The 27490-nt window shown below is 39.6% G+C and overlaps 1 long non-coding RNA gene across 1 annotated transcript; it reads left to right on the top strand.

The window, feature by feature from the left end:
* The first annotated feature begins 287 nt into the window (after positions 1-287).
* LOC128853211 (uncharacterized) lies at positions 288-27159 on the top strand. Its single transcript, XR_008451528.1, has 3 exons — positions 288-390; positions 890-990; positions 26704-27159. It is a non-coding gene; the product is annotated as an uncharacterized LOC128853211 (long non-coding RNA).
* Positions 27160-27490: the final 331 nt, after the last annotated feature.

The following is a 27490-nucleotide window of genomic DNA, read 5'->3' as shown; positions in this document are numbered from 1 at the left end:
GTAGCTGTGCTGCAAACAGCACACGAGCTGCTTCTTGAGATCTTTTCTATTAGCAGCTTTTGCTACACAGGCAGGAGGTGTCTTTTCAATCAGTGCCTCAGAGCCTGCTTTACATTCTCTCCCATTGACTCAGGTACAGCATTGGCAGAATAACTCCACGAGAATGGGCTGAAAGGCCAGATAGGACCAGCTGATCCGGGTGGTAACAGAGTGATCTCTATGGCAGGAGCTCAGAGAAAGGAGTTTTAATCCTGATTAACTCATTGTTTGTTTGTTTTTCCTTCCTGCAGAAGATATCTGTGAAGAATGAGATGGTAGCATTAAGTGGCTGTGTGAAGGATGAAATAGTAAAATCTACTGCCCGTTGAGAAAAGAATTCTTGTTTGCTGAGTGAGTAGCTTGTGGCTTTTGAATATTGTAGTTTTTGAATACTGTTACAGTAATAATGGGTAATTTAAGTAATAGTTGTATTACATCTCGAAGCAAACAGTCATTAAAAATAATTAGTCTTACAATTTATATACTCCTGCACAGGGAGATTTAAACATTGTAAAACAGAATTAATTTAACCAGCAGGATACCCTATATCTAAGCCAGCACAACCTTTTTCGGTGCTAATATTCAATTTGTTGGATTTCAGGATTTCATGGGTATTTATGACTGATGCTCTTTTAATATCTTAGCACTTTTCCCACAGCCACCCACAAACCAGGAACATTCTCTCCGCTCTCATTCGCAGACAATGAACTGAGATTGGAGCCCAACCTAAGGGTAGCTGCATAGCGCGGATTTGGGTGCCCCATCCAAAATGGTGATCCTGAAAGTCTGTTTATTTGTCACCTGGCACAGAAGATAGTTGACACATCTTTCTTTTCATTTTGTTTTCCAGCTCTGGGAGTTCTGCTTTGGCTCAGGGTGTCTCTGCCTTCACAGAGCTGATATGGTGACTTCTGAGTCAGCTTACTTCTGAGTGAAATAAGAATCTCTAAGGTAGGTGTTCTCCTGTCTGTGACTTCTCATGCACTCTTATTACATACCAAGTATACACAGAATGAAAACGTTGTGTTGCAAATTTCATGCTGGCCTGGGTATTGCACAGGCAATGTGGAAAAAAGGGCCAAAAGGTAGGGCAAAAGTAGGGCAGCACGTGAGTGTGAAGGGTTTTAAGAAGGATTTTTTTTTTTTTCCAAGTCCTACTCTTCAAAAGGGAAGTGGTTTCTTATCTGTAGTAGTCTCTTCCACAATATGGGACATATTAAGATTCTATTCTTGCAGTACTTGTAGGCCCAAACCTGCATGGCATTCCCGGGTAAAACCAAAGAATCACTCTGTGCCCAGCACCATTGGTTGTCCCTCGCTGTATGATGTCACTAAGGACAGTCTCTTTTCACTTTGCTTCTGCTCTGTAGAGGAAAAGTGTGAGAATGCCCCTCTCCTAAGGACGGGGTTGAAAAAACAGTGACCCAACAGGACTTCAGGTATGCGTGTTTTGCCCAACAGCCCTTCCTGCTGTGGGACAACACCTCTGCAGTGTGCCTAGCTTTTAGAATTGGACAATGCCTCTTCCCATGAGGTGACACTGCTGGTTGCACATGTGGATATCTCTTACTGCACTTTTTTGTCCTACGCTTCATTGCTTCAATATATGATTTTTGGAACATTTTCCAACTGAAGTGAAAGTTCAATTAGACATTTATTCAGCTGCTGCACATACAATTTAAGAAGCTAAAAAATTGCATATTTCTGCCAGTAGAATAAAGTCTTCTGCTAGATAGAATATGATTTCATCCACTTTGACATGTTTTGCTTCCTCAAATACCTGACAATATGTAAAATTCCCGTATATCTCAACAGAAAAGTTGGTAATACAGATTGCAAAGGGAATGTGTAAAAGATAAATGCAAGCCATTCAGCTCTACTGTCTCCTGTCTTTCAGCTAGCTCTGTTCTCCCTTAGCTTTGGTATTTTCACTGCTGTTCTGATGTCTACCTAAGAAAATTATTTGAACTGTTGAGTTTCTTGTTTATCTGTATGAAACTTGCAAGATCAAGGTCTGGCACTAAATAATTGTGCGGGAATACAAGAGAAAACAGTTTTCTGTTCCTGTGAGCATCTTCTTGCCTCTGTTATTCCCATGCTGAGATGCCAAGAACAGTATCACAAGCAGAGCTGCATGTCTTCTCTTTGCAGGAAAGGTTTTGGAGGAGGAGACAGCTCACAGGTGTAACCTCAGCTCTCCCCATCAAAGCTTGCCCAGGGAGGGCTGATTGCTCCTCCCTGTAAGCAAGGGCAAGCACAGCAGTTTTCCTTTGATTCCTTTCCCATGGCCTTTCCTGGAATTAGTTGGCAAATGGATGGTTTGACACTTCCAAATGAAAAAAACAATTGCAAACAGGGTAGGGCAGGATACTTCAAAGTTGTTCAGTGCTCATGCTCTTCCGTCATGGAAATATTGAGGTAAGATGAGGGAGATATGCCTTGTGAGGTATGGGTAAGGAAAAAAAAAATGGTGCTTGAACATGTTTCATTCCCAGGTTTCTTTAGACTTGGGTAAACTCCCAATTTCATTCTCTGTGGGATTTTGCAAGCTGAAATCCTTTCCAGCCACAACAAAATGCAAGCTCCGTGCCATTTGAAGTGTTTGTCTTTGAATTTAGATAGAAGTTCCATGGTTGTGCAGGATCTTGGTGCAGAAGCTTAATGCCTTTTTTTTTGCACAAAGAAATATGCTGTTGGGAGAAATAGCCAACCATAGATACACATGTGCACCTGCTATTTGTGGTGCCCCTTCTGTTAATTGTAGGCATTAGGATGCACAGTGATATTTCCAATACTGATGCAAAAGCTTATGTTGGCATGGAAAAAAATATTTTTTTATCAATTAATTAAGATAGTTGGAAATGCGAGCAGTAAGATGACTTTTTGGGATATGGATCTAAATTCACTTCATACTGTAACTTTCTGAGACTTTATCACACTATGTTAAGCTCTTCACCAGAAATATCCTGTTACTAGTTTTTTGCTGATGTTTAACCATATGACATCTTATATTGCATTGTCTTGTTCCAACTCTGATGCAATAAGATCTATGATTGTGTGAAATGATTCCCTTACTCAGTGAAAAAAGTTCATTTCTGTTCTTCATGTGTGTATGTAATTTTAGTCTTTTCTTACTCCCTTGGGGCTGGTATTGTTTGCTCCATTTGTATGCTGCTGATATACATGTTTTTCTTCTCTGATCTGAAAATGCGGAAGAAGCAGTGAAGGAGATTTGCTGCAAAAGCTGTGCAAATATTCAAATATATCAGCCAGCTTCTTTGGCAAATATACTCTTGGTCCTACGCACTCCTTTTTTTTCCTGAAAGATAATGACTGAAATGTAAAAAAGACTCCTTTCCATAGCATTCTAAAAGATTTTTCAGAGAATGAGTCTAGTGCTGTTGAAATGTGGTGCAGCAGTTATTCGAGAACACAGCCTTAAGAAAAAGTACATTCTGGCATTGCAACATAATTGAGATAAGAATGAAGACCCACATCTTTAGCAAACAGAGCCTGTGCTTAGTTTGAAGAAATGCCATGTGCATCTTTAAGAAACCACTAATTACATACCATTAGAAAATAAGGATGGGACTACTAATCAGCTGCCGTTCTGTATTCTACAGCGTGTCATGTTTGCAACTCTTGGAATTATTCTTTCAGCTATTTTCACTGTTTTTCATTAACGAGATTGTCCGGTTTGTATACTTGAATGAAAAATAGTTTTGACTTTCATTTTACTTCATGAAGCTCCTGGGAAAACATTTTGTTTTGCAGTGATTTAAATAGTCACAATTAAATTGAGACTTCTATCTCATTGTATTTTCGTTAACTCTACAGACTGGGTGCCTTTTCCCCAGGGCAGAACTTGGCTGAAGTCTCATGAGCAGAGCCATAAAGGGAAATGGTCTCAATGAACAGCTTATCTTTTGTTACCTTCACAGACTGAATTAAACCTGTAAAGCTAAATCCTCCCTGAAATGAATTAGTTTGGGTGCAAAAGACCTGAGAGAATGGCACGGTACCCTTGGTTACAGACGATTTAACAGTGGGGGTAGTTTATTTCTAATTTGTAAAAGATTTTGTCTTTTCTTCTTTTGGTTTGGTTTTTTTTTTTTTTTCCTTACTTAATGCTCTCCTCTTCTAAATACTTCTTCCATTCTTCCCTTATAAATATTTAGTTACCTAGTCTCAAGGGCCAGCACAGTGTGAAGGATAAACTGCTGGAGAAGGCTGAGACATCAGACCTATGGCTGCTGTCATAAACCAGTTTTTTTTGTTTAAGCTTCCTAGTCACTATGTTGGAGAGAATTATGTTTTCCCATCTTTCTGTATTGGGGTCCACAAATAGAGACTACTTTCTTTGCATGGTGTCTTTTATAGTTTTCATATAAAATGGTAGTGTCTGGGAGCTCTGGTTGATCCTGATTTGTTTGGTGTTTTCAAAGTAGAACAGATTTACTAGAAAAATTACTGTAATTTTAGCAGGACTCTAGGTTCCTTGTGATCAAAGGTGGCAGTGCTTGAACTGAACAGGGTCATAAGCAATAATGATCTTTTATTGCACAATTTGCTGGACCACTCAGCTGTACCTGTATGATGGAGTTAACATTTCCCTTCCTCTGCTTTGTTACGTGTCTGCTTTTATGAATGACAGACAGATTTGGAAAAGGGGTATCTTGGAAAGCATGAAGTACTGCTTATCACAACAATGTTGCTATTGCTTTCCCCATACTCTTTCATTTGTCACACAACCTTGCAGCATGTAACCACTGGCAATTAATCAGATGTTTCTGCTGCTTTACTTTTTGTTACTGGTTATCAAAAAACCCACTATGGAGAATTTATGCTTTTGCCAGAAATCCTGGTGCTCGCTGGCTGTCATACACTGGTGTTCTGTGATTGCTTCAGCTTCTGATTTAGTTCAGTGATGATCAGAACTGGAAGACTGGAATAGATAAGGGAGGTGCAGCCTTAGCGGGGGCAGTTATGTTTACTCATGAGCAGCATCAATATTACCAGTGCCTGAATAATTGTCACTAGATGCTATAACATATTTACTGAAAGACATCACCTCTTTGGTGAACCTGTTTGTTATTTATTCAAATGTGACTCTGATTAAGCAGATCTGCTTGGAAATACAGAAAGATATTGGAGAAAGGGGCCAGCCAGTTTGTAAATACGATTGAGAATTGCATTGCCAGTTACTGTCTCATTTTTTTGACACTTTCAATCTGTATTCCAGTCCTTTTTGAGCAGATAAACAAGATAATTAATTTAATTGTTCAGCTTTCCTTTCCATTGCTGTAGGCGTATGGAAAGGTTGCTCAGATGCCCACCAGCCTTGTTGCTCCTGTTGTGTCTATACTTCCACTCCTGCCTCACACTCTGGGTTTGGAGGCAGCTTGTATGAGTGCTGATAATGGACTCACCCCTCTGTCTCCTTGGTGTGATTTCTAGATGATATTCTCTCTGCAGCTTGCATGACCACCCTAAGGATCAGCTCACCTGAGCAGAAATTAAAGGGCAGCTAATTCCCTGTTTTCGACTGGTTAGAGAGCACAATTACACTAACTATCTGTGCTCATTTGGAGGAGCAGGATGGCTAACAGAAATGCCATGCAGAGATTGTTATGCAGGAGTATAAAGTGGCAGAAGGCCAAGCAAGCTTGCCACAATTAATCTCTTTAGGGAAGATGCCAGCCTGAATGCTCATGTACTATCTTCTGTTTGCTGATTCATGGCTGGAATAAATATCATTCTGTTTTGGTTTTTTTTTTCTTCTGGTTGAAGGTAATAATGAGAACGAAGGGAAGCTGGCGCCATCAAGAAAATAAAATGGAGCCAGATTGAATCAACAATATAGAACCCCATGTGGATTAGCCCTGATGTTTGCATGATAAATTCTTTGTCTCTGAGTTCCAGTTGTTCCTTTAACAAGGAAATAGATGTATGTAAATAGATAAAGACTATCTGTAATTTATTTTTTGGAGGCTGACTGCATACCTATGCATTAGCATGTAAAAGTACATGCTTGAGATCAAGAGCTGGTTACTTGCTAAGCAGTGGAGCGTGGCACCATGCAGGTCTGTGCTGGTGACTAGAGTTGTACCCAGAATTTCTTGGAAACAAAATTAAGTATGATAAGTGGTAAATTTGGGACAAAGAGGGCTGTACATTTTAACAATTCACTTTTAGATTCCGAAGAGCAGACCATGTTGGATTGTACAGAAAGAATGAGTCCTTAACAAACATCCCCAAACATGTGAGGCAACTAAATTGTGAAGGGGGCAAGAAGAGGTGGAGGAAAAACCCCATAAGAATGCTTTGCAGGTTAAGAAATGACAAAGGGCTTTTAATTAAAAAAAAAACAAACAAACAACCATGTTAATCCATTTGAAGAAAGAGGACAGTTTGCTTCACCAAAACTGTGGACTGCTGGAGGCACTGACTACAGTGGAACTGCAGAGATAATGTGGGCTCCATCACTCTGAGGGGAGAAGATGAAGAACAAGAAGATCCAGCCAACTCTTTAAAGGGGATGTTTTGTATTTATTCCATTCCTTTTATTCCATCTTTATTGCAAGGTAGAGCCTCTTTGCTTCCCACGATCTGCAGAGGGATGAGAACATGCCCTGTCACGACCCCTGTGCTTCCTCCTTCCATGTTGGGACTCAAATGTCATGGCAATGGCAGGGCGGGATGAAATTGTTTCTTAAATTGCCAGACACTGTACCACTCAAAAGTACTTCACTTCTGCTCAGGTACATACTTGATTTTATGAGCACATAATGAACTATTGTTAAACCAAAAAAAAAGAGGTCCCATTTGACGTATGCTCTTAAGAATTTGGAAGAACGTTTAGTACAGTTATTACTAATGCATTGCCAATCATTTCTGAGGTAGATGGAAATAACCAGCTGCAATGGTTGCAGTCAGTGCAAGAGATTTAAGATGATAAATCCAACCAGGCCTGCCTAGGAAAGTTCACACTGAAGTAACGTATTCTTTTCTCTCCCCCAAGAATTGCTTCCACTGATGGATAATCTTTGCAGAACAGGAAGCTTTTAAATCTCCAGACAGTGGTTAATAGATGCAAATTTGTGGCCATCATATGCAGTGAACTAATAAGCTCGTCTGATCAGGGAACACGACAAGTGTGACACTTTATCAGGCAGTAAAAGCTGATTAGTTTGTGCATGTTTAGCTGTCCATATGCCTTGTTATAGGAAAGGTTTTAGCTAGTAGTGATAATTGGAATGGATGAGGCTTCGTTTCCTTCAACACAGAAAAGGGAGGAAAGAAAAGAAAAAAAAAAGGAGTGAATGCAAAGCATTAATTCTTCACCCTTGGAGGGAAACAGATTGAGGAAAGTAATCCTGGAGGATTCAGAGTAATTGGGTTTCTGGCTGCTTGGTAAGTTGAGTGACAGAACTATTTCACCATGGTGCAGATTGGTGTGGATCTAGGAGGAAAAGATAGAGCAGATGGGGTTATTGCAGAAGTTCCTGAGCAGGTCAGCTGTGCTAGATAAATGGGTCAAGTGAGCGGATAGCAGCGTAAACCATCAGGAGAGGAAAATAGACATGCATAGCATTGATGTTATATCTTAAGTAAATACTTACTGAGATGGAAATAAGTCATTTTATAGCAAACATCTTTGCCAATTCGTTCAGCTTATCAGTATGCCCGAAATGGAGTCCTTTCCATTTGCCATCCTGTGCCGTAAAATATCACTCAAGTACAATTGAGATTGTGGTGTCTTTGGCCATCCTGGGCTGACTGAGGCTGTTGCTTTTTGTATGATTTTTATCCCATCCTGTGATGCAAGGATCTTTGAGAACCAGACAGTAAATAAGATCGTCTCAACCCACTGAACAATATTTGTTGTCCCACAAGTTTTTAGCAGTAAAAAAGACTCAAGAAGTTCTGAAAATCCAGTTGAGGCCTTGGAGAAGGATGCTCAGGTGTAGAAGAACTGGGTGCTTTGTGGTTCGCAAAATAGTTCTGAAGAATCTCCCAACTGCAGTTACCAGGGGAGAGAAAAGCAGCCCCATAGTTCAGATAATGGTCATTTGGGTCAGGAAATCTCGGATGAAACTCTGAAGATCAGTTAAAGCTCACAACCGGACACCCATATTTATTTAGAGCAAACATCTTGTCTAGCTCCTTTATTATTTCCATTTTTTTGCCTAGTCTGTTATTGATCGGTGTGAATCTTGTGGCAGACGGTGTGTGCTAAAGGAAATGAATTCTTACAGAGGTTTCAACCAGCAGCTTATGAATAAAGTTGAAGGATGTGTCTTGCCTTGAACAGACCCAGTAATGCCAGTGCAAGTAGCTGAGGAATGGTGGTTTGCAGTGATTTGGGCAGCAAACCTTGTGTTCAATATGTGGAGAATTTTTAATTTTAATGTCTCTTTTTAGAGACTTTGGCTTGGAACTACAGAATTCAGCCCCAGATGTAGAATGGAAAATACAGTGCAGTTCAGAGAGAGAAGCTGATCTCATCTTGTGAGCCTCAAGAAACCTGCAGAAGCATGTAGGAAGGACCTGGATCCCAGTATGGTTTAGTCTACTCTGCCTCCAGATAAACGGACCAGAAAGCAATTTTCTGCTTCATGAATTTTGTCATGAAGTTTTGCTTACTGTGCAGATAGGATCCTGGTTTGCTCTATGAAAATTCACAAAGTTCTTGCTTAAGCCTCTGTCCTGAGTAAAGGTAGTGTTTCCTTAGAACCTGTACTGTAATCATGGGACATTCTTAAAAGAGTTTCTCTTTCTGAAATCAGCTTTATCTGCTCTGGTGGGGTCTTTCTCTGAGCCTCTGTAACACTGAAGCCAATAATACATTCACCATAGAGTATGTTCTGCACATGAACACTATTTAAGGATCTTTCACTTGTTATAATAGACATGATTTTAAAATGAGAACTGCCTTTTCCCTTCTGTGGCAAGCTGGGAACTGTAGCATCGTGGATGATGAGGCTGACTCATCAGTGATGTGAACACCAAATGTTCTCCACCTCCTCGCACTACGCAGGGATGAACCGGTTATCTAGTAATACTTTCACATCTGTTCAAAGCTGTGGATTATCCAGGGAGCTACCCAAGGGCCTGGGGCTACACCCTGATCACCCATTTTGTATCTTGCGTGTGTTCCTGAATCTTATTGCTGCACATTTGACTGCGTGTCTGTGGTGGTGTGGGAGACCTGGCCGGCATACCGTACAGGGGAATAAATTAATGGGCCTGTTCTGTTTCTCAGAAAGCAAATGGGCTTTAATTCAGTATTTGAAATGTGAAGGGTTCACGGCTTTGGCTAGATTGTTATATGTATGTCCAGCAGAAAGAGCAGCTATTACTGTCCAACTGCATCTTTTGTCTTTCTGCCTCTCATTGCGAGACTTCATGACATCTTAGTAATTCTGAGGAAACACTGTCAGCAAGGACATCAGAAAGCCACTTAGTTTGCTTGAAGGGCTCTATTTTCTGTGGATCTGATTGCTTGTTCAATATGTACCACACTAAATCAAATCACTTGATTGTACAGATACCAGACGAAAAAAAAATGTATACGATGCCAGCAAGGAGGAGTTTTGACTAGAATTCTGAAATGTGCTCAGTATTGGTTTAAGAATATGCTGCTGCTGTTTGCAAACATTACTATACCTTTTCTATCAAAGTTTTATTTCAGTGTAAAGTAGCTTTCTGGTTATTTCCTTTTTATCTCTCTAATGTTAAGATTGTTTTGTTGAAACAAATGAAAATTTTTCAGTTCAGCTTTTTGACAAAAATATGGAAGTCTTTGAGAGAAAATTGTAAAATGGAGAGAAAGGTTTTTATGGAAAGTTTAGGAGTCCTGCAGCTTAAGGCCAGTATGGGTCATTTTGCTTTTCTGATCTGCCACACCTATTGTTTTACTCAATGACTTCTACTGAGAGCTTTGCAGTTTTGAAGTGATCGTATCGAATATTTAAGAAAGACAGGTGGATATAAAGAAGTACTGAGATGTAGCAGCAAAGTTTTTAGAGTAACTACATAAGATACTGCTATACAATAGGACCCAAACCCACTGATAGTGTCTCATTTGTTATTTACTAAACACTATGATGTATGGTTTGGAGATCTGTTTATTTCTGCTGCTAATATATAAATTATTGATACTGAACTTTATTGAATATTGAAATACGCTGTTATAATCAAAAGGTTTAAAGTATATATGACTGAATAGCTGCTTAAATTTCAGGAAAGAAATCACACAAAATCAAATGCCTGGAACAATGTCGAGTGTCTCAGTGATAAGAAACCATTACATGTGGCATGGGTTTGACACCATTTTCGTGCATAGTACAGGATTGGATGGATAGCCTCTCCGGGAATCTTTTCCAAGTCAAATACTTCACAGTTATATTTTAATTTCTGCTTTATTTTTACCTTTGTGAAGATACAGATTTTCTGTACACCTGTGAGCAGCCATTAGTCGGTTCATAGGTTTTTGTACTGCCTGTGAAATGTAGTAATTTGTCTGGGATAGTTCATGCCTTAAAGAAAGTAACCTTTTCAAACTGCACATGTCCTCAAGTTTTCAGAAACCCTGAGACTGTTTAAAATATGAATTTCTTTACACCTTTGCATTTGCCTCATAATTAGCAGGTAAGTTTTCTTCTCTGTTTTGTCACAGGGATTTTCCCTTGTTGCTAGGCATAACCTCAGTTATGCGGATTGTAAGAAAGCACAGCTTTTTCTCCTAGGTCAGACTGGGTTGCCATGCAGAGAAGGAAACAGTGCTTTTCGGCATCACTGCCCACGATTTGTGAATCTGTGGTGACATATATGCAAGTCTAATCTAGAGTTACAGGTGAGCTTGGGCAGAGAGAACTGGGCTGTGATGGGAAAGACAAATGTTTCTGTAGGCAGAACAGAAAGAAAGGATGTGTGGTGAACCTGGCGTTTCTTGGTGTTGTTTTTTTCTAAGTGCCTTCATTTTGGCTTTGTGTTGTACTAATAAATTAGCAACACACAACTGTACACCCTTTTGAGTCATTGTGTTTCCCAGTATATTTATTTGCTAGTGAAAATTTTGGCTTGACATAGAATATTTTAAAGATGAATCAAAAAGAGAAATTGTGTTCAGAGTAAGAAAAAACACTGGTGTTTATAAACACATGAGTTTGGCTATGGAAAAGGATTGGTCACAAAGAGTGATGTTGTATAAAGGAAGAACTGAAAATAGAAAGGAGAAAGGAGCTATGAAGATAGAAAGGAGTCACAAAAATGATGTATTTAAAAAGAATCAAGGTGGCTTAGGGCAGCATTGGCTTAGGACACACAGCTTTTTTTTTTTTTTTAGATAACCAAGATGAATTTGGCTCTGATATGAAAAGTGACTGAGAAATGTGTAGTAGCTTAAATGAGTCACACTGGGGATTTTCTGCTCTTATTTGTACCTGCTTGTCGTACTGTGTTGTGTGGTAGATTTGGGGGGTAATTAAAAGAATGAAAATGAAGAGTGACTATGGAATTGGGAGGGAACACACTGCTGGCTTGACCTACACTTGCTAGGAATGGATTTGCAAGAGTCAGCTAGAGGAGCTTTTAATAATACATCATGTTTTTAGCTTTCTTTGAAATGAAATTAAATAAAAGGCTTATTCCATGCCAATTTTCCCTGCAAACTAGAACTTAGGGCCCAAGGACTAAGGTAAGACTGGAAGTCCCCTGTAGCAGCATAAACAGGGAGACCCCGGCAGTCCCTCGCTCCTACAAAAGCCTGTAGGTTAGGTGCTAATCTAAGGCTGTTGCTAATAATGTATCTATTTTTTTCTGAAAGATCCTTCCATTCAGGGCGGTGTCAGGGAATGGAGGACTGTAGTCATTCTCCCTGTGGAGTCTCTGAAATCCATTAGCTGCAGAAAATGTCACAATTTTAGAGGTCTCCAGTACAAGTGTAAAAATGTCTGCTGACAAAATAAAGTGAGTCCCACAGCCCACTCAAGGCTTGCAGGCTGCGACGGGTGCCAAGTGATAGCTTTCATGTGTATGTTTCTCATTTGAACCTGATTTTCCAAAATGTCCCTTGTTTCAGCTGAGAAATTTCCTTAGTCTCTACATTGTCCTTGACTCAATGGTGACATTTTCAAATCAGATAAAACTCAAATCTAAAGGAGGACTTTTACGGGTTTCTAAATATTTAACCTCCCCTTTCAGATTTCATGTTCTCAGTTTAGGTCATTTGTCGCTGATCATTTATTTTATCCTTATTTCTGTATCATAAAGTTCAAGGCATGTGTGGGGAAAAGACGAAGTCCCAGAATGGCATTGAATGGTGCGTTTATTGCAGACCATCACTGCAGTTGTTTAAGTCATTGTATTTTAGGGAGCAATGATCAGGCACTTTTATCACCCTCTTTCCTTATACATAACTGTACCCTGCAGGGATGCCGTCTGTCGTATGCTATCGGATTGTGTGTAAAGATTTCCTCTGACTACCTTACTCGGGGAGTTGTACCGGTTGCCCTTGGGTCTCTCAGTGGAGCTCAAGAAGCTGGTTATGATCTCTGAAGCAGTAAATGTGTTGGCACTTCTCCGCTCGCATGATAGTGCTGCAGCTGTTGGTCAGCGGAGGGTGCTTGAGCCAAGAGCCAATCGTCACAAAAGGAAAAAGCTGTTGCTAGGTCTGTCTCCATGATTCAGGAATGCGTGTTCTCTCCTCTGGGCCCAAATTACTAAATCTGACAAAAGACCTCTGTGGATGTGGGATTTTTTTTTCAAAATAATAAAGGATGAGGTAGGAGGGCCTGAAAGGGACTGTTGGACACCTGCTTAAGTGGATATTTCAGGGCTGCTGAATAATGCCAGATTACCTCCAAATTTCAGGTGTTTTTGTTATGTTGACTTTATATCGTAGGTGGTCTCATCTGTCAGTGCCTCCCTGCCGGAGGCAATGGGATGAGCTTGCAGAAACACTACTTACCCCTAAGAACAAGCTTCCTGGCATTGAAGAATGGGCAGTTAAGTGACACCAAGAAGATGCCTTGTGTCTCTCTTTGCAAGTCATTTGAAAACAGGGACATTCGCCACCCTCAAAACAGAGAAGACGGAAAAATGAGCTGGACGGAGGCTAGGGATGCAGCGGGAGCTGCCAGATCAATTCTGGGTGTGTGTTGTGCATAGCTGGGGGGTATTTGCGTGCCCCTGGCTCCGTGGTGCCATCCCTGCCTCCTGTACTGCTGTCACTGCAATGTGATGTGTCCTTCCATTGTCCTGAGTGGATTGAGAAACTGGGGTCTGAGGGGAGAAAAGGAAAATGGATAGATAGTGTCAGCCACTCGATTCCCTGATGACAGCAGGAGAGTGCAGAGGGAAGCTAAGATTTTGGAAGAGGAGGCGGCACTCTGCAGGATTACTAGCCAGCCCCTTTGTCCCCACATGAAAGCTGAAAAGGAAAGTTTGCTGCCGTTCAGCAGCTTTCCTCTGAGAATCTCAATGTTTAACAAGAGCGGGCACTGCAAATATTGTCCCACTCCTCTTCTTGGGGGAAATGAAAAGCCTGCAAGTGTTAAAATTGCTTGTTCAAGGTCAATATGGAGTAAAGATCTGGAATCCCAGTTGCTCAGTCATTACTGCTTCTCTGGGAATTTGCTACATGCACTAAGCGCTCAATTTTATGAGTTGGTCACAGTAAAGGAATAGATGCTCAATGGGAAGAAAATAATTAGCATTTGCAGACAATCATGTCACTCTGATTTATACATGAGCATCTGACTGCAAAAATGTGTAAAAAGAAAGCCCTAACCTTTTATCAAATGACACAGTGTGATTTATAATTAGATAATAGCTGTTGTCTCCTCGGGGTACTGACAACCTGAGATGATTTTCACCAGATTATTGTGAGATCAATACTTGCTGAATAATTAAAATTCAATACTGCTATATGTCTATCAATAACATTGTAGGGATGATGTATGACAGATTTAATTGAATTTGTCAGACACCATGGCTACATGCATAGATCTCAGGGATATTTTTAGAGTTTTGTATTTCATTTCCTGATTATACTTGCCTTATACCTTTTAACATTCATGGTTATGTCCAAGCAATAAGACTGCTTGCTCAGGGAACGCTGTAAACAGTGACCCTGAGTTTATGCTGAACTTTTAGTCTAAATGTTAAGAGTCTTAATGGAGACTTCCAGTAATTAATTCATGGTAAATGTTAAATTACAAAACAGTGTCAAAGTGGAGGAAAGTGGGGAAAAAAGTGTTTTGGTTCTTTTTCTTAGTGATTAGGTTGTTAACTCCTTCGTTACTAGCGCAATACTAGCTGGGCAGTTTGTATTTCCTTCATCTACACCAGAAGTCTGAGGTGCGAAATAATAATAGATGATGAAATGTTATATGCATTCACCAGGCATGCAGACTTAATGCTTTTAGAGGCGTGGGTTTCATTTTACATTCACTACCTGCAACAAGATAAGTGGCACTGTCTTGGTTCTGACCAGCCAAAATGAATGTATTCTTCATGAGTATTTGAACATTAGCATCCAGTTATTACTCTCCAAAGAACTGGCTGCTACCAGGATGAAATAGCAAGGCACCTTTTCATGTCACAGCGCCGAAATACCCCAGAGAATGAGAAAGGTAACATTTCCACAAATTGGTCATCATTTCCTAGGATCAAGATGCGTCTCTCTTCTTGCTTAATTTGGACTGATAGACTGTACTGTGCTGTGAATTCTAACACCAGGTTTTAAATAATTAGCAGCGTGATGGCACGGAGCATCTGCTGCCACAAAGAAGCTAACTCCCTATTGCTAAGGTTCACATGCTGCTCAGTGTGTGATATTGTGGTTCAGATTTGTTTAAAGAATTGATGATTATGTTTTGACTGTGGAAAAGAGGGAAGAAAATTAAGTCTAGGTGCACCGGAGTATTAATTTTCCCACTGGTTATTGTCAGTAGCAGTTTTAGATCTTGTTAATATTCATTCTGTTAATTAATCAATTTCTATTCACCTAGTCTGCCTGGTTTCATACATGTGAATGAGATTTGTTTCTTGCTACATCCTACCAGTGATGTGTGCTTACACTCTGTGCTCTTGTCTGGCACAGTGTTACCCATGCCAAGCTTTCAGATGCAGTCTGCTCTGTGTAATTAACCATACAATCTCCTATGTTTTTTAAATTTTTTTTTTCAGACTTATTTTTTACATTGAGATCCTTTTAGTTACAGTTGCATTAATCTTTCTCCTGCCAACTGTAGGACTGAAGATATGTTTTATAAATTAAAGTCAATGTTTTCATGAAATACTAAATGTTGAGACTTTACGGAAAGCCTCTGCTGCAGCTTCCAAGCAGCGAAGTCTCTCAAAGATTACAGGCAATGGTGAGCAATTCTGTGAAACTGTTTTGAGTCAGTCCTCAAGGAGATGAAATGAAGCTACAAGATTCAGGTCTGAATACTCCTGCTTTTGCAGCTGCTGTAAAGATTTTATTCCTCTAAACTTTTACTGGAAAATGAAACACAACCCAAGCATGCAGAAAGATATAGGAAGAAAACTATATTTTTCAATCAACTGTAATTGATAAATAATTCTCTTTATTTAGAGGCTTCCTGATAGTGACATCATCTTGTGGGCTAGAGACCTATCTTCAGCATGTGTGCTTGTGCCATGTTCATCTTTTGCTACTTCTCCTTCATTGCCTCTTGCTGTGATTCCAGATTGAAAGTTGTCCCCTGAAAGATAATGGGAATTTGATTAAATGAGTTCAGTGAGATTAAGGTTTTTCAGTCTCTGCCTTTGGTGGGTTTTGGGACACCTCATGAAACAGGGCAGCTGACAGCTCGTAGTTTGGTTGGTTTTTGTTTGTTTGTTTTTTGAACACGATTGGACTCAGAATGCATTTTATCCAGAACATTCCTAGGACAGGTATGCTGAAGCAAGGACTTTTAAGCCATGGTTCTAATTTTTTCTGCTTGTCTGAAGCTTCTCTGAGATCCGCTGATGAGACAGCAGTGCTGAAGAACTAGCATGAAATCTGTGTATGACACGGCTTAGTAAGAGCCTTTGGGAGATGGTTTCTGTTTTCACAGGTACACATCCTTGTTGGGGATCCCTTTCAAATGTAGCCTTATTCTTGGTAGAGCAAACTATGTCCTATTCCTGCCTCCCCTAACAGGCTGCCACCATCTGTGGCAGAGCTGGAGTGCTCAGAAAGGCACATAACACTGGGAATAACAACTCTCTCTCCACTCTCTCTCTCTCTCTCCCCAAAGCAGTCAGCACTTATTTCCCCCTGAGCAGAGGGCTTTCATCCTTAAAAATGTATGGCTTTTATCTTTTCTGTTCTGTTTTTTCTTGCAAATACTCCACACCGAATACGATAACCTTGTCTGGCTGTATAACCCCAGGTTTACACTTAATGTCTTTCCTTCGTTTAAACACAGGGCTGTTAAGGATCTTCTTGATCACCACGTCTGTGTCTAATCCCCTGCTATTACAAGTGTATACCATATACTTTTTTCCTTAAATTGATCAAGCCCTGTTTTAAAAGGGGGGGGAAAAAAAAGTGCCTGCATCCTTACGGCTCTCATGTTTCCCTGTTGATTCAGAACCTTTTAGCAACTTTTAATGCGAATGTTCTTTCTTCTCAGTGTTGTCTTTAGAATATATGATTTTGCTTCTGTTCTGATATCTGTACCAATGATATACATCTTACAGAGAATTTTGATGTCCTTACTCGGGTAAAAAAGCCAAATTCTTTAATTTTGCTTCTATAATCAGCCTTCACTGTTAAATCCCCCTCTTTCCTTGATAAACGTAGCCACCCAGAACTGTAGACAGGTCTCTTCAAATCCTTGCACTCAGTTGTTTGTCTCAGGGCTGGAAATATAATAGCATTACTGATAAGTGAAAGGTTTTTGTTGCATTGATGGTTTACAGTCAGGTTTTTTGTTTTCTAACTTGTTTCCAGTTGATGAGCATATTGCTTCAGGTAATGTCAGTCAAAAGGGGACACTTCTTGTTTTAATGAAGCAATCAAGAAGTAAACGACAGAAGAGAGAGGCAAGGTTGGATCACAGAATGGAAAGAGTAATTTTAAATAGTTGGAAGGCCGTTTATGAGAAACAAATGGATGCTTATTATTCTGTAACCTGGAGGAAGAAATGAGTTTTAGAACACAGCAGTAAATATAGGTAGAGACACAAAATGTTAATATATCTGACCTGATGATATAAAAAGTGTGTTTGTAAGAGGAGAAGTACCTTGTGTGACATTCAGTGGTCCTGAAGGCAACATTCAAATCACGTTAGAGCCATTTGACCCAGGGTCAGTACCTGCTATGTGTGATATTATCAAGGAAAGTAAAAAGGTCCTGCAGAGTCCTGAGACGAACAGAAGCATCAGCTGGAGTAGAAACTTATATTTTTTCAAATATTTTTTTGAATTACACTGACATTAATTTGGTTTATTGAAGTTGCATCCTCTCTAACAGAAGGGAGAAATTTAATGACAGTATTTTCTCTCTAGGCTGGACTTCGTTATCACATTTTTAGTTAAGTACAAGTTCTGCTGTGAAATAACTGAAACAAGGCTGTCTGGAAACTAGTAAAACAAATCAAGGCTATCTCAAAGTAACATTCAGTGATACTATCAGGAGGAATCACTGATACATGTACAGCTGTATTCCAAACTGTTTTGCATCTCTGGCTTTGCTCCTTATCCAAAGGCTATTCTCATGAACACTGAGATTTAAAGCTTTAAAGGGATTCTTACAGGACCAATGCTTAGTTCAAGTCTCTCTCTGTTAACATTAGCTTTTCTCAGGCAGTTTTTGTGTAAATATTTAAACAAAACAAACAGAGGGAGGGAAGAAAGGAAGAGGGAGGTTTATTCATGTATCGGAATGATCTCTGTTGGCATTCATAGGTTCTTCACCTATCCTTGGAGCACTGCTGAATAATCTATGCAAGCTGTTGTCTGGTACAGTAGTTTCATATCAGTCCACACTGCATCAGTGAAAATATCAATCTGTACAGCCAAGAGTTATGATTCACATATCTGATCATAAGAGTTTCTGGAAGCCCCAGCCCCCAGCTGACGTGACCCACAAGATATCCTCTCCTTCGCAGGATTATAAATGTTTATGGATGGAAGTTTAAATCTCTCTTTTTTTTTTTTTTAATAATGTAGATAAACAATCACATAATGAGATTGCATTTAAATATTGACATATTTTGTTTTCAAGTAAAATACAAGATTTGTGTTCAGCTGTTCTTTTTTGTTTCCTACTCTTCCTTATTCTTATGTGTGATATAGTCTCACTAAGACCCACAAATTCCACATTGTGCTATGTACTGCACGTGCATGTTAATTCCCTTTTTGTTCTTAAAAGAGAAGCCAGCAAAGACGTCTAAGCAGCAGAACAGGACTGATTTCTGCCACACTTCAGATTTCTATTAAGACACTTTGCTTGGTAAACTAGTAAATAATGTGGTATTTGTACTCCTATAATAGGAACAACAACAACAACAACAACAGTCACCTGCTCATCCCTTTTGGATGAGGATTAGCCAACATAAAACATACTCAAGTGCCCACTTCTGAGGTTTTTATCATAAAAATAACTCTTAAACTTAATACTAGAGGGTAACAGTCACTAGACACTTGGCATTGTGTGAAATGTAAGTGAAAATATTGCCATAATGTGTATGAACAAAGCTGCTGTCATGGAGTCTGTCCAATGCCAAAGGTGCTCTCTTAAATATTATATAAAAAATCAAAAAGGAATAGAACAAGTTGGGACCGCTCAGTTACATGAGATGGTAACTAACTCAAAAACCCGAGGTCAAGCATCAGCCTTGAAGCCATTCAGATATGCACTTTTCACAATTGTTTTTGTGTACAGCAGTGCTTGAAACGCAAGATGTGGCAACAGTAATGTGTTTCATTTGGATATGTAGGGGTGAAGTTGATACGGATTTAAACAGGAAAGAAAGGATAGAAAGGGTGGGAGATGGCTGATTTGTATTTCCAGGGGTTATAAAGCAGATTTTGATGGTCCATATGGTCTCTTGTCTCTTTGATACTGCCCTTAATTCTTCTACCATGCTAATATCCCTAATCTTTATTTTAATTGTTTTTAAATGTTCTTGTTTATAGAAGAGAGAAAATATTCAGTACACACAGGACTGGAAAAGGCCTGTCTGTGGTGTGCAGATGGAAGCTTTATGGCAGGCGGCCTGGCTAGCCCATGGGGGGACTTTTGTGCCAAAACTCTCTTGTGTCGACAGGGTGCTGGTGCCCATTCCGTTTCATCATATGTACAGTCAATGCTTTTCATTTTGCTGTTCAATACATCTTAATTTTCTTCCTTCTTACATCCAATTCTGGGCTGTATGTTTCAATATAAAGTAGATTTTCAATTCAGTGACAAATTTCCTCTTTACAGTATTATCGCTGGAGACTGACATTTGAATGCAGTCTTGGTTCATAAAAGGTACAATACAGAAGTGGAATGATTTAAAAATTTTGCCAGAAGTCCTTGAGGATACAAGGTTGAATACTGTTTGCAGAAGTCAATAAGGTTGCTGTACGAAGGCTTTGTGTGTGCGAGCACGGGAGGCTGAAACAAATCAATTTCCATTGACTTGTCTAGCAAAGAAGCCATTATTTAGAACTGAATAGCCATTGCTCCTGTAATATAATGTAAAATCTTATTGTAGTTTTACTGAGAAGCAGGTTATGATGAAATTATTTGTTTAAAAACAAAGTGAAGATGCCTTCCGAATATGAATTTCGGAGGTATTGATTAAAACTTGATGATGAATCTTGCTTATTTTTTAAAGCTATTATCAAAAGTAATATCAATCTGACATTGACAATAGAGTTTATTGGTAAAAAGAATTTGCTGGCAGTTATTCAAATAGAAAAAGCAATTACAGTCCTAGGGAAAGCGACACTATTTAAAGAAATGCAGTGGTAATGCTTAAAGCACCAGCTCCTTCACCTTTAAAAAGTAGTTGGACTCATAAATTCAGCTCATCAGCAGATCCCCTTATATGAGTGACTGCCCTGTGCTCTGTGCTTTACATTAGGTCTCCTGCCTGGTATATTACCAGTAAATTGTTGAAATTCCCTGTAGTCATAACATTTAAGGCCTGAATCACTGACGTTTTTATGCTTCCCTTTGTGCATGGTTTACATTAACAGAGGAATATGTTTGAGGTCTGAAAAGGATTTATGCAGTAAAATTGGCTGATCACATCTTTTCTGTATTCTCTGTACCTCTTTGTGCATATTTTCCCAAGTCACGCTCATGGGTATAAGAAGTAACTCAATTGAGTCCACTTAAAAGAACTCCTGTGAAAGGAGTAACTATCTGCAAAACACAGCAAATAATTGTAAGAGGAAGAAAGAAGAATTCTAGCAAAAATTCTTCGAAGTCTCTAAAAATTAGCCTTTGCAATAGGAAAGCTTATTTAAAAGGAGTAAGTGCCAATTTAAGAAGAACATTTTACATATAATGTAAATGAATGCAAAAAGACAGTGACCTGCCTATGTGCTACACTTCTGCTTCTTATTATTCATGCTTCTTTGGAGGAAAAAATCCAATCTAAAAAATTCCAAAATACTAAATACTTCCAAATACTATTTTTGGACTGAAGTTATGCCTCTAAACAGATTCTGCCGTTAGGTGGCACAGAGCAGACCCAGCTTCAGCACGGCAAGAATTCCCCATAGCATTCGTACAAAAATACTATTCCATCCATTTTCATTTACTCCCAAAATGAATGTGCAGTAAAGGGAATTCCCTTGGACATGTGTCTGTTTGTGGCTGAAGTGCCGCATGTGCCATCACATCTGTGACATTCTGTTATAAACCGTTATCGATGGGAATCCCATTTGTGACATACAGCTCTGCTGCTGCACAGTAATGGCATCAACAAATTCTCATTTGGGTCTAAACCTCTTTTAATCTGAGATTTCTTTATCATTCTGTGTTTACTGGAAAAAGTGAACATTGTAAGCAACTGTTGTTTTTTTTAAGAGTAAAGCATTTTACAGCCAGAAAAAGCTCTCTTATGTTGTAATTTTATAAAGAAAAAATGCTCTTAAGTGATCAGTTACTTTTAGTTGCAGGTAAGTGGTGACCTGAGTATTGAAAACACAGCAAAGGAAATGCAAACCTAGAACCTGCTTCTTTCTTGAGTGAGAGAAACTGAGCTCATTTGGAACACATCCCACCCACACCCTCCTGCCCAGTCTCACTTGCTGTAGGTGAAAAGAGCTATCATCAATTATTGCAAGTAAGAATCCAGTCCTCAGAAATCAATACATATTTTAATTTGTTTTCTGGCAAAGCAATAGAGAAGAGGGATAAGATTTAAACTCTCATTAATGATGAGTCCATTTAGTTAAGTACGTGGAACTGATCCTCTAACTTTTAATATTTTCTGTCTTATGATTTGGGGGTTTATTCTCTGGGAGGGATTGAAAGAATCATTTTGACAAAGTGAAAGCAAGGTGATGTACCTGTTACTAGGTTTTACTCTGTGCAAAAGGCTGCATGCTTTCTATCGCTTGGTTTCTGCCGGGGAGGAAGCAAATATGCAAAACTTGGGTGTTTTCAAGGCTGCTCTGGACATCTTTTGGTAAGCTGTGTGTGGAGTTGTAACTCGTGGTCAGCAAGTGCATCCCCTCCTTGCTCTTCCATAGCCTGGGGTTACAGTTTGAATGTCGTAGTGCAACATTCTACAATAAAATAAAATTCAAAGGTTTACATTGCTTTCTGAATTATCAACACGAATCCTGTAGAATGAGAAGTGTGTGTGTGTTTGAGGACTAAATGTCTATGCTTTCTTTAATATTTTGATAAATCCTCTGAGGTTACAAGGAGCCAGAGTAACTCTGCTATTGGCAGCTTTGTACCATCACCACTAAGAGCTGATCAAGCTGGCTTAGTCTTAGTTCTACTTGATTAACATATTCTTTTGACATTCTGTGTATACAGCATGTGTTTTAAATTTTAACAATACGCAGACCTTATGGTGCTTGTTTGTCAGCAGTCTCCTTAAGAATTCTCTACATGGAAGAAAAATCGAGTGAAACGTATTGCAAATCAAGCAATGCCATTTGTAAGCCTCTACTTTCAGAAGTTAATTATTATTTATACACTGGAGCCTCTGTAACAGCCTCAAAAGTTATAGCAGGGAAAGCAGGTGAACTTCAGCTGCTGAAAGACCATATAAAAATGCAGTCAAAGAAAGCAGTGTTGATGAGAATGAGCTACAAACATTCTTATCTCTCTGTTTGCTACTAGTATACTGAATCTGTGCTTGAAAGGACTATGTTGGGCCTGATTTTGTTCTAATTTAAAGTAGTTTTGCTGTTCATTTTTAGATATGCTCTTTGGCAATGCAGTGAAATTGCTGTAATGATCAGCTTTCTCTCTCTTCCCCTGCCAGCTCCAGCCTGCTACTTCCTTGATTTAGCACTAGTGCTTGTCTGATACCTTGAACCAAAGTGTGGTACAAAAATGAATCTTGGAGGGGAAGAAGAAAAAGGGGTTTGTCTCCTGTTAGCTCAGCTTCCTGAACACGACCTCTGCAGGATCAGGAAATGCACTGGGCAGGGAGCAGGGATTGGGGGCAGAATTAAATCTTGCAGCTGGATACTAAATTTGTCTAACTTTAGGCTTGAAGTCTCCCCTTTTCAAGAATTACAATTTGGTTTTACGGTACATAACTCATTGGAAGCTAGATTACATAAGGCTTCAAGCTCTTTTGTCACTTTATGAACACAAACCTGTGATTGGATATTTAATTACCTAATACATAAATACCCATCTGCACTCCACATATATGAAGGAGCACAAGAACTGCTTAGGTAAAACCATACTGCAGTTGTAAAACTCGTATCTGAAAGTGCTTAGGGATGAGATGTGGAAGTGAAGAGCACTGTTTAATTGAGAAAATCTACAGGAATGGAGAGGGCAGGAAGATATCCATGTGCTTTAAATTAATGAGACACACATTTTTAAGCTGGCTGTGCCAGTTTCAAATACCAAGATTAATGAGGCAGTCTTCAGTCTTCTTACTAATTCAGAGTTTGAAAGGACTGCCTTGTGGTAGACTGTTCACAGATCTGGGCTTGAGCTTGACTCAAACTCTTCTGAGCAGGGCATGGTCCTCCCCTTTCAGGAAAGGCATTCTCTCCGACCCTACCTTTGCTAGTTTGTTCTGGCTCTGTGCTCTGCATAAATGCAGGATGCAGCCCAACAGCACAGCGTCTGCCATGGGCTCTGTTTCCCCATGTCAGTGCATTGCCTCTCGTCAACAGGAAAGAGGACTGAGCAGGAGTCTGGGGCTCTGCAGGGCCTGGGGAGATGGATTCTCCTGTATTTCTGTGTGTGAACATGGTAACACGAAGGTATAAGACTGTGCCATGCCCTAGTGACCGTGCACATCAAAAGCTAAAAACCAAACCCCAACAATCCTACTTTTACTTGTGCCAAAGATGAATATGGCAGCATGACCAGCCACATGAGGAGAAACAGCTTTCTATTCTTGCTCTTTGTGATTATTTCCATATATCAGTTTATGTAGATAATCTATGGACAAAGACAAATTTTCCTTTCTAATGTGTCAGTTGTCAGTGTAAACACAAGGGAAGGAAATGGAACTGGAATTTGAGTGCTTGATGCCAATAAGTTCCTGGAGTGCAATGGGAATTAGGTGGCCACAGTGGGGAGCTAATAAATAACTATGCCTATAGTCAGCGGAGACTCATAGACTCACTTCTACCTATAGCCCTAAATTCATCTGTCCAGCTTAAGGCGAAGTGTAACATGAAGGTAGTTTTCACCCACTCAAAGTGTTGCCAAGTAACCTACCGTGTAGATTCTCTGAAATTGCTGTCTCGGTGGTAGTAAGCAGACAAGTACAAAGAGCGCAATGGCAAGGGAAAGGAGACCGCACAGCCATGGCCCAGGAGAAACATAACAGCTTTTTTTTCCCCTGAATCATATAATCAGATCTCTGTTAGTTGATCATTGAAGCCATATCACAGTAACTTTCTAGGGTTATTTAATATGAAACCCAGGACACCATAGAGAGTGCAGAACCCATTAAAAGCAACATTTGGAAAACTGAAAGTGGTACTGTACGACTTCTGAAATTGCATAACATAAGTTATGTCTCACTAATCAAACAGAACCTGTGAGGGAATAAAAAGAACCAAGCAGGGTATGACAGGTACTTAGCTTAAGAAGAAAATGGGCATATCTGTGTTATTGTTATCTACTACAGTAATAATCAGAATATCCTTACACGTGATTTTTCTGTACTCTACATTCAAGTGGGAAACCTATACGTCACTATTTTAAGACCTTCCACACTCCTCTCTCTGTCCTCCAAGGTAACATCTGGTGTAGCTGCCTCCTTATCTTTTATCTTCTGGCTGTTATGTTGTGGTTTATATTTGTGGGGTTTTGTTTAGTGGGGGCAATTCTTTGCTTTGTGCACACTGAGAGATATAAGGCTGCATCGTGGCTCTGGACCAGAAATGTTCAGGGGTATGTGCAAAGGTGTCAGTAGCTTTTGTGGCTGTTTCTCTGGGTGCAGACACAGCATTCAGCCAATATGCTGGCACATTTCTGCTCTCTCCCAGTGCTGGAGAAGGTTCCAGAGAGGTTTGCAGGAAGGTGATGTGCTGGGGTGAGGTTTAACTGTAGTGCTGAGCAACCAGGAGGCAGATTGCATCTTTTCCTAGTGATGACTTCTGCACTGAAGGCACAGCTTAGGGTCTGGAGTCATCTAGTTCTTAAAGCTGCTGAACAAGGAGTGCACAGCTGTAACGCTGAGGCTGCCATGCAGACTTCGGCTGCAATCTTTTTTTGTAGAATAGGTAATCTATCCTGTGAAATCATTACCCAGTCTCCAGGTGCCTACATGGCAAGATGGAGCAGACAGACAGGCAGTTAACAATGTCCATGGTAAGTCACACAGATCCTGAAGGCTTCCTGCCCAGAGAGGACCATGCAGAACATAATTACAGCCTTTACTGAGTGTGTAGTAGGAACTGAAATCCAGTTTAGTGGTCGTATGGTCACTGTTTCTTTTCACCCGGAAGACATTATATCTCAAAATTAGCAGAGTGATGCTGGGAACATGCCTCATGACTAAGATGAAAAGCTCTTCAACAGGAAAGCAGCCTTAGCCCCCTATATTTTATATATATATACACATATATACGCACACATACATATATATAAAAGTCTAAACAAAACTTTATAGATGACATATTGGCAAAACACTGCCAGAATAATTTTTTATGTGGGTATAAAAATATGCTCACTGAGTGTAAATTTTATACGCATCTCAAAATTTAAACTTGACATATTGATGGGTTTGCAGGGCATATGTATAGTCTTTTTTTTTTTTTAAGGTGATAAAAAATTCAAGAGGTGTAGGCTCAGATAAAAATAAATGTGATCATATAATGTATTTGATTTAATTTATGAAGCACTACCTGTCCTCCTCCTTTAACTGGCTACTCAAGACATGTTAAAATGCTCTAATGCTATGACAGTATAAGCTTATCTCCTGAGAATGCTAATGCATTCATTAACATTAAGTGCTGTCCTTGGTTATAAGTGTAGATGGCACTTTTGTACCACTATTTACCTGTGCTTGTTGTAATTCACTATTCTTTCGCTTCTTTCTCAGCTTTGGTGCTTTCCAGTTACAGTTTCTTTACCTTGACAGCTCCTACCAGCAGCTGCTGTTGTACACCTATGGTAGGATTCTAAAGAAAGCTTTCTCACATCCTTTCCCTGAATTTTCCATCTCTTTTTGGCATAGTGCTTTCCATTTCTTTCACTTACAGTCTTGATTCTATAAGAAACACATTAGAGTACCTAATTTCATTAATGTCTAGTGGTCTTTCTACACATTTTGTTATACTCGTCTGACTGGAGTAAAGTATATCCACCTGATTAAGTTTTATATGTTGGATTGTCCTAGGAGAAGCTTCACTGAGAACTAAATGCTCCCAAAGAGAAATGATTCAGGCTTTCTTGGCCTGCTTAAGTTCACAAAGTTCCAACTTTCAGGTGTCAAAAGTACATGAAATCTGATTCACCATGTGGTGGTCCCAATATCAGCCATGTTAGTAGGCTCACAAGGTAGTATATTGGCCTCTTTTCTGCCCTGACACATCAGAGCTCCACTGCAGAAGAAATGGACCCAAAGTTCCTTTTATGACACCAGATGAAGTACTGGTACTGGGTTAAATAACAGTCACAGTAAGCAAAATACTCTTGAATCCTGATGAGGTCTTGTGACCAATGTCAGCATCTCTAGTATAGGCTATAAAACGTCCTGGAAATTGATATTAAGTGCTTGCTTCTGGCTGTAAACACCTCTTTTCTTATCTGGCAGTAAAAAATCAGCAGAGGACACTGCACTAATGTAAGGGTGTACTTCAATGCCAGAACTGCTGATGCAATGTTAAGTGGACACACAATATTTGTGGCATTTCATAGTATTTAGTAATGTCTCTTTTAAGATCTTGTGCTCTGACGTCTTGCTGCTTCACCACTTTAAGTGTTTTACATCAAAAGTTGTTAGCGATCACGTTGCTGAAAAAGTGTATCTGTTTCAGGAAATTATGCTCGTTTGGATGGGAGTCGACTGATGGCTGAGCAAACTTCCGATTAGTAACTGCACGCCTCCAGCTTGACAAAGCTTACCTTGGACCTGGGGAGAGATGACGGAAAAATATCAGACTGTGCCTTGAACAGCACGGAGGGGTTGGAAAATACAATTGTGTTTGCGGAAAGCACCCAGTGTATACAGCCTGCATGGCTGCATGATGGTCTCACTATTGAAAAGACTGGCAGTGAGAAATTGCAAACAGAGTGAACACATCGTTTGTACCCTCCAGCTACTACATATCTTGGGACAGATGTTTGATGGAAAACATTTGCTGGAAAGAAGCTGAAATAAACAAACATTATTCATTTGAAAGGCGATGATGAGTATTATGAAGATGGTGGAAGGTGCCAGGGTCAGTAAAAGTTAATTTGGAAAACCTAACTTTGCCAAAATGAAACTATTAGAGTAGCTAGAGAAAGCACGGATGTGCTGGAACAAGGAAATATTCTTGGCAGACACAAGATCATATTCAGGGCACTTCTATCATGAGCAAATGCAGAATCTCGTTCTTCGCCTAATGCGATATTGAATTATTGAATCTTCTTAGTTAATTTTCTTATAAACAATCTGTAAAGTCTAAAAAAGTGATTGGATAGAGTTTAATTTTGCAAAGAGTCTGTTTTGAGCAGTTTAGTTGTTTCTGTCTCAAGTGTGAGATTTTAAAAAATATTTACCCTGTGATGCCCATCTTAAGCTATTGATGTAAGCAGGAATCAGGTAACTGCTTTAAAGGT

The sequence above is a fragment of the Cuculus canorus genome, chromosome 10 (assembly GCF_017976375.1).
Source record: "Cuculus canorus isolate bCucCan1 chromosome 10, bCucCan1.pri, whole genome shotgun sequence".
Lineage (NCBI taxonomy): Eukaryota > Metazoa > Chordata > Aves > Cuculiformes > Cuculidae > Cuculus > Cuculus canorus.
This window is presented reverse-complemented; position numbering and strand designations above follow the sequence as displayed.